This window comes from Mus caroli, chromosome 5 (genome assembly GCF_900094665.2).
Source record: "Mus caroli chromosome 5, CAROLI_EIJ_v1.1, whole genome shotgun sequence".
Taxonomy (NCBI): Eukaryota; Metazoa; Chordata; class Mammalia; order Rodentia; family Muridae; genus Mus; species Mus caroli.
This window is the reverse complement of record NC_034574.1, coordinates 78,758,337-78,766,433: the sequence shown is the minus strand read 5'-3', so window position 1 is coordinate 78,766,433 and position 8,097 is coordinate 78,758,337.

Genomic DNA, 8,097 nt, shown 5'->3' with positions numbered 1-8,097 from the left:
GAAATTGGGTTCCCTCCCCCTTCCTTTATAAACTGAGTGTCTGGAAATATTAAATTGAGTCTTGATCCGAATGTTGTCTTGACTCCATTGTTTCTTCCGCCCCGTCTAGATTCCTCTCTTTGCAGGGAACTGCCATTCTCAGTGAACCGTTCGTGTTGTGGACCGCGGGCGGGCCGCAACATATGATGATATATATTATATAAAAACATATATGTTTAATTAAATTTTGTATGCGATTTATGTCATTTTGATTGGCAGTTTGTTCATTTTAACCTTTCAATGCTTTGAAAACAGGGTGCACCTTACACTTCCATGTTCTGACTTCTCAAGTGTGAGACATGGGGATGCTTACAGATGTATGCATTTTCCAAGTTACTTTGATCATATTTTCTATGAATTTCTCGAATGTTTGCCTGTTGGCTACATACAGTGTGCCAACCACTGTTAAGCAACCACAGTGCATGTTTTACTTGATTCTCAAATATTGTGAACAGAACAATTTGTAGATGAGGAAATTGAACTATAACTACATTTATAATGACTCTTTCAATTACAATCCAAAGCAGATGCACTTGACTCCAGAGTCTGAACTTGCAAGCAATAGTTAGTCATTTATCTTTTCAATATATCCAGAAAGATGTAAAACAAGGTATTTTAAATTTGTTTTATGGCTGAGGAAACTGAGACACGTCATGACCTGGCAGACAGCACCACTTTCTCAAGAGGCTGTGTATGAGAGAAGTTTGGCACAGGCCTCTTTTTCTTGCACACACAGTTCTCTTGTTCCCTTGAAAGTTATCTAGAGAGTTATATCCATTTTTGCAGAATCATCCAATAGGAGATTCTTTCCTGTCACATATAAGTTTAATTACCCTTTATTTGGATGTAATCTAAGTAAAATCAACATAATCTTAGATGATAAGATAAATGCAATCTAAACAAGCACAGGATATCTGATACACATCATGAATCAATGTTCTTGATGCTTAGGATAACAACTAATGGAGCATCTCCTGCTAGTGAATTAGAAAACCAGGCACTCGTCCAAATATGCAGATGTTTAGCCTTGTTTAGTCAAAACCTCTGAATGACTGACACCATTTTCCGTTTGAATTACATGCCTTGATGCCAGAGAATGACAGAGTATCAGGCAAATATGTGCATGGCTTTACAAAGAATCTGTCCAGTCCTGACCAACAACTTCCTCCGTGGAGTAGGGAAAGTTGCATATCATGTTTTTAATTATTATTTTCTACTATTTTATTTAATTATTTATCTTCTATTGTGTTTATGTAAATTTTAATTTACCCTATTTACTTTTGGAGTTTTCTTCTGTTGCATAGTGATTAAGATTCACAGTCTTGTTTACCAGATGGAGTTTAAATGACCTCAACAGTCAAAACAAAATTTCTCGGTTTCAGGGTGCCCCTCCTGTTCAATCCGGTCATGAGATGAAGTTTGAATATTTGAGATCAAGGACTTGAGGAGTCATCTCTTCTAATTGGTTAGAGTATATTGAGCATTTTATTTGAAGTTACTTTTCCTAAACATTCCTAATAAAAATTAAAGAAACAGGCCTGTTGTTTTCTAAATTCATCAGTGTTTCCTTTAGTTTGTATAATTGTCAACTCCTGTTGTGTGATCCTAATGAAAAGAATCCATTTTTAACCTGCACTCCTTGTTGTGGCCCTGATATTACCATATAAATGAAATATTTTTTTCTTGGAATTGTGTGCTGCATGTATTTATGGAACATTATATAATACCTTGGAATTAACATATTGTAATGTAATAGTTTTTATTTTCTTTTTTAGAGAATGCCAGAAATACCATAATATCATTTTCCCTTCATAGTACCTCAATCCAGTATGTAGAATAGACATGCAAGCAATAATTAACAGTACTACTCTTAGATTAAAAGCTAGATAATATCTTAATAAAGACATGTATATATGTACACATACATAACTCATATATGTAATAAGTAGAACACCATGTGATCCCCACAACACAAAATCTAGTTTTTGGTCATGAATCTATCACAAGTGCTTATTCCCTACCAGTCCCACTCCCAACACCACATGTTAATATGAGTAGCTGTACTTTTACTCAGTATTTACGTATGCTAATTAGGCATGAGGTGCTGAGGTGCTTCTGTCAGAAGATGGACAAGATATCTTCCTTGAGTGTTCCAAACTTCTGGGCTAGTATCCACTTATCAATTAGTGCATTCATTGTATGTTCTTTTGAGATTGGGTTACCTCACTCAGGATATTTTCTAGTTCCATCCATTTGCCTAAGAATTTCATAAATTCATTGTTTTTAATAGCTGAGTAGTACTCCATTGTGTAAATGTACCACATTTTCTGTATCCATTCCTCTGTTGAGGGACATCTGGGTTCTTTCCAGCTTCTGGTTATTATAAACAAGGCTGCTATGAACATAGTGGAGCATGTGTCTTTATTACAAGTTGGAACATCTTCTGGGTATATGCCCAGGAGAGGTATTGCTGGATCTTCCGGTAGTATTATGTCCAATTTTCTGAGGAATGAACAAACTGATTTCCACAGTGGTTGTCCAATTTGGGGATCCATCCTATATACAGTTACCAAACCCAGACACTATTGTGGATGCCAACAAGTGCTTGCTGACAGGAGCCTGATATAGCTGTCTCCTGAGAGGCTCTGCCAGTGCCTGACAAATACAGAAGTGGGTGCTTACAGCCATCCATTGGACTGAGCACAGGGTCCCCAATGGAGGAGCTAGAGAAAGGACCCAAGGAGCTTAAGGGGTCTGTAACCCCATAGGAGGAACAACAATATGAACCAACCAGTATCCTCAGAGCTGCCAGGGACTAAACCACCAATCAAAGCATACACAAGGAGGGACTCAAGGTTTCAGTTGCATATGTAGCAGAGGATGGCCTTGTGGGACATCAATGAGAGGAGAGGCCTTTGTGAAGGCTTGATGCCCCAGTGTAGGAGAATGCCAGGACAGGGATGTGGGACTGGGTGGATTAGTGAGCGGGGGTTGGGGGGATGGGATAGGAGAGTTTTCGGAGAGGAAATGAGGAAAGTGGATAACATTTGAAATGTAAACAAAGAAAGTATTTAATAACGAAAAGGATATCTTCCTTGACCTCAGGAACTCATTCTGGGATATCAAATATCACAGTGAGCAATGCTACATAAGCAGCTGTCTTTCAGCGCCACAAGTCCAGAAGGTAAAAGGCAACCTCATGATTTATAGTTATAGTAAAGATATAAATCACGAATTACTGCCTTTTTAAACTATAAATCAGATACTTTTCATGTTATCATTTTATGTCTATCATAGAATACCGGTGAACCATAATTCCTTCTATCTATACATTTATGCTTGACTCTTCAGGACACTTGACATTTTCTTTATTCTATTAAATACCTCACAGCAATTCCAAACCTTTATTTAATCCCTCAAATTTATATTCAGCCTCAAATTTATATTGTTTCAGACAGAATTAACCAGCACTTTTATGAGATCTAAGCATTTTTGCTTCTTAATAATAAAGTCTTATCTTAATAACACTTTACTTCCGAAACAGAACTACTTTTCCCATTCAAAGCTAATGTATCTGTCCATGGTCCTGGCTGTTATTACTATTTGTTTTTAGGCTGGAAGCTCCACTTGACTGTAGAAAAATTGTTTCTCATATTGTGACAGTAGCACTTACATCAGCATCTCATCCAGTTCCAAATAATTGTCCTCTCATAAGACTTTGTGTCTCTAGCATTAATAATGACCAAGTAGGATTTTAGGAAAAGCCAGAAATTCACATGCTTTAGATAAGACTGTCATCTGCTGCCCTGAATCCCTATTTCTCTTCTTAGTTTCACAGTGATTAAACAAAGAAAGAAAGAAAGAAAGAAAGAAAGAAAGAAAGAAAGAAAGAAAGAAAGAGAGAAAGAAAGAGAGAAAGAAAGAGAGAGAGAGAGAAAGAAAGAAAGAAAGAGAGAGAGAAAGAAAGAAAGAAAGAAAGAAAGAAAGAAACAAACAAACAAACGATAGCTGGGTGGTGGTGGAACATGCCTTTAATCACAGTACTTGGGAGACATAGGGAGGGAGATCTCTGAGTAGGACACTGGCCTGATCAATAGCATGAACTCTCAGACAGTTAAGGCTACACAGAAAAACTCTGGCTTAAGCCGTCACCCACAAAACATAACTAACATAACACAATGCGACATAACATAACATAAACATAACGCATAACACATAAAATAAAACCCAAACACAAAAAGAGAGACTATATATCAAATGCATAGCCCAAGACACATCATTGTTAATGCCATAATGTTTTATCTTGATCACAAACTCAGGTTCAGACAACCTAAACTATATCCTAACAAGATTTTACCTCCACTGGGTTTTGCTTATTTCCCAGTCTGAAAATTCTCTGCCTTTTACACATGTCCTCACCTTGAACTGTCTTGTCCATAATACATTCTGTCTCTTTTCTATTGATGTGCCATTTCCATTTGATCTCTCTCTTTCTTTTTTAAAGTAGGTTTTGTTTGAATGTGTTCCTTGATAACTTAATGATTGAATACTATTCATTCTGACTTCTTCAGTGCCATGCCCACTCCCCACTTCATCCCCACTCCTACTATGGCCTCTCCTGCCCTCTACAAGTTCTTTTTCACACCCACCCTTTTTTCTTTCATTTTGGGTCCAACTGAGTTTAACCTGGGTAGGCTGCATGATCATGGGTATTGAACTACTCGGGGGAGCCCAGTGTGTCCCTCACTGGGCACACAGCTAAAGGTAATGACAATTTCTCCAGAATTTGTCAGTAGTCACAGGAAGAAGTCGGTCTTCACCTTGAACTGATGATTGTCACTGATAGGCTTGCTCTAGTGCATTCCCAATGGTAGATGTGTGGAATATAACTATATGACTCAAAGATAGTGGTTCCCATCCTTTTCCCTGTCTACACTCTCTCATGCTTTCTTCCCATTACTCCGTGATACTCCCTATGTCTTTGGGTGGGTGTGGTAACTTGGGCCCAGAAATATATGTTAATTTTTATCTTTGTGTGTTTAATGCCTGTGGAGTCTCAGAAACTAAAAAAGGACCTGGGATTGCTTTAAGGGTATGAGAGTAGCAAAATGAAGGTGAAAAGGAAACAGAGAGGGAGCAATATTGGAAGTAGAAATTTTCTCCTGTCTTTCTTCTGTCCTCCCTCTCTCCCTTCTCTCTATCTTTCTTGCTTTTGTCCCCATTCTTTATTGTGTATATTGTGTGCATGTGTGAATGTGTTCATGCATGTGTTCCTGTGGCAGAGATCAACATCACGTCTTTTTCCTTTACACATACACACACACACACACACACACACACACACACACACACACACACACACACACGGCTGGCAGTGAGTTCTAGGTGTCCTCCTGGTTCTGCTTCTCCAGTACTGGGATTACAAGTGTATACAAGTGTACCCACTTTTTTATGTTTTTTGTTTTTTTATAACATAAATTTCAAGGAGAAAACCTAAGGTACTTCTTCTTGTAAAGGTACAATCACTTTATCAACTGAGCCATCTGCCCAATCCTTCATTCCCATTTATGCTAAAGAAATCTCAGATATCGTCTTACATACAACTTTTATTTTGTTTTTCTTGTAATAGGGAAGACCAGAGATGGCATACTATAACTGTTTTTCATAGTTTTTCAAGATTTCTGTCTGTCTCACTTTAGTATGCCATTGCTCCTTGTTCATCTCAGGCACGTGAGTGTAGATGATGTACATCTCACCTCTCCTTGCAAAGCCACTGTTACACCTGCTAATTCCCAGGCATGTTCAACAATTGAATACATAGTATCTATTATTTTTCTTTCTATCTGAAACATTCATGTAAACACTTTAAAATATTGGACCTTTAGTTACTTAACTGCACAACATTCAAAGATTATGTGCTCTCCACTCCTTCTGAGCTGCACACTCTTAGTTTGTATTATCAAATGGTAATCTCCACAAAACCTTGTTCAGTAGCATCAAACGATGTGACTCAAAAACGCTATGTTTCTCTAATTCTTTAAAATACGAGTATTTCTACCCTAGCTAGGGTTTCATATACCAGTATTAACTACATAGTTCTTCATTTTTCTTCTTATCCAGATATACTGCATTCATTACATTGTTTTACTGTGACATTGTTTTACTGTGAAATCCTTTAAAGTATCTTGGCGTGCCCTTTGTCTATATTTCCAGGTAAAATATCAATTTCTGTTACACCTTCGTTCTAGCTTTACCTGTATCTTAGCATCCAGAATAGCTGACGGAAAGCTAAAGTCTCTCAAGTGCACTCACTGGCCTACATCAAAGCATCATGGCAAGCATTATGCATTTCTTCAGGCTGACAAAGCCACCCAAGGCTGGTTCCCTACTCAACTCACCATCTACCTCCTTCAAGTATCATTTTACATCTTATCTTCCTTGAGGACTTAGCATCCTTTTACCTTCTTATTCTTTGATGACTCTCTACATAGCAAAGAGAAAATAGAAGAAAGCAGATGTCATCTGCTGACTATGAAGTTCTCCAGCTGCATGCAGCTGGCCTACTTATTTCCTATCACAGATGATCGTTACCTGTGGAGAGTAGTCCTGTAAAGTTGTGTAAAAGTCCCTCTGAAAATTTCCCCCTTTCTCTTTTTTACTATAGGTGCAACAGCTCAAATAATAAGCTATTCCTAAATGTGTATCTTTAAAAAGACATTTCATCGTCCCTAGGATCCAGTGTTCAGGAAGTGATCAGGTAGCAAGCAGGTGCTAACACAGGATCTGCATGTGATGTAGTTAGGTAATCTCCTGAGCTCAAAAAAGAAAAAAGAAGAGCTCACAGTGTCTCAGAACTACCCTCCATTGCACCTCTGCATTTTTTTGCTTTCTGCATCTGTTTTGGGCTTTCTCAAAGCACAGTGGTTTCATGGCAGGATCATTGTTCACAAAGCAGTTTAGCACTGCACAGTGGGAGTGCCCCAGGAACTAGGGAGCAAATTGCATTGTCATTCCCGTCCTCACCTCAGAACAGCAAGATACATCACACAGAGTCTATTTTCTGGTCCTTTTGATTTAGGCTGGATCATAAACTGCAGAGACTTATGAGGATGGAATACAAACCTCACACCTTAATGAGGAGGAGAATGTCAAAGCCCCAACGTAGGGTAGCACATGGGGTGGGAGATGGATTATTGTGGCCTTCCTCACAGGCTAATGGATATTTTCTTCACTACCAAAGTATCTGTATACAAATATACAACAAAGTTAATTTTAAAAATGCAAAAATGTCCTGCATCTCTTTGTCCCCTGACTTGATCAAAAACTATTTTTAACTGCACAAAATATTTTATGTGTTTTCATATACATCTTATTTGTTTTTTCCCTTGAGGCATGTGTTATCATTACATTAGACTAAATGCCGTTGCCAAGGTCATCCATCTTTCAAACTGAAGCTTTCCCATTCTGCTTCATGGCCACATTATTTTTTGTTTTATGTATTTTTGTTATTAATTTATTTATTTGTTTTACATCCAGTATCAGCCCCCATCTTCTACCAGTACCAGTCACACAGAGACTCCCTCAACTTCGCCTTCCCTTCTCTGCTCAGAAGGGGGAGTTACTCTCTGGTTTTTCTACTCCACCCCCAGCTCATCAAGACACTTCAGGACAAGCTACATCTTTACCCACTGAGACAAGACAAGAGCAGGGGAAATAAGGATCCATAGGCAGGCAACAGATTCAGGCCCAACCCCTCTCCAGTTGTTGGGGGACCAGCCAAAGGCCAAGTGGCACTACCTACATGCAGGGGGGAGGGTAGGTCCAGCCCATGCTTGCTCTGGCTGATGGTTCTGTTTCTGGGAGTCCCAATGGCCAATACTAGTTGACTCTGTTAGTCTTTCTGTGGAGTTTCTATCCTCTTTGGATCTCTCAATCCTTCAACAACCTCTTCCACAAGACTTCTGATCTCCATCTAATGTTTGGCTGTGGGTCTTTGCAACTGTTTTCATTGGCTGCTGGGTGGAGCCTCACAGAGGAGCTTTTTTTTTTTTTTTTTTT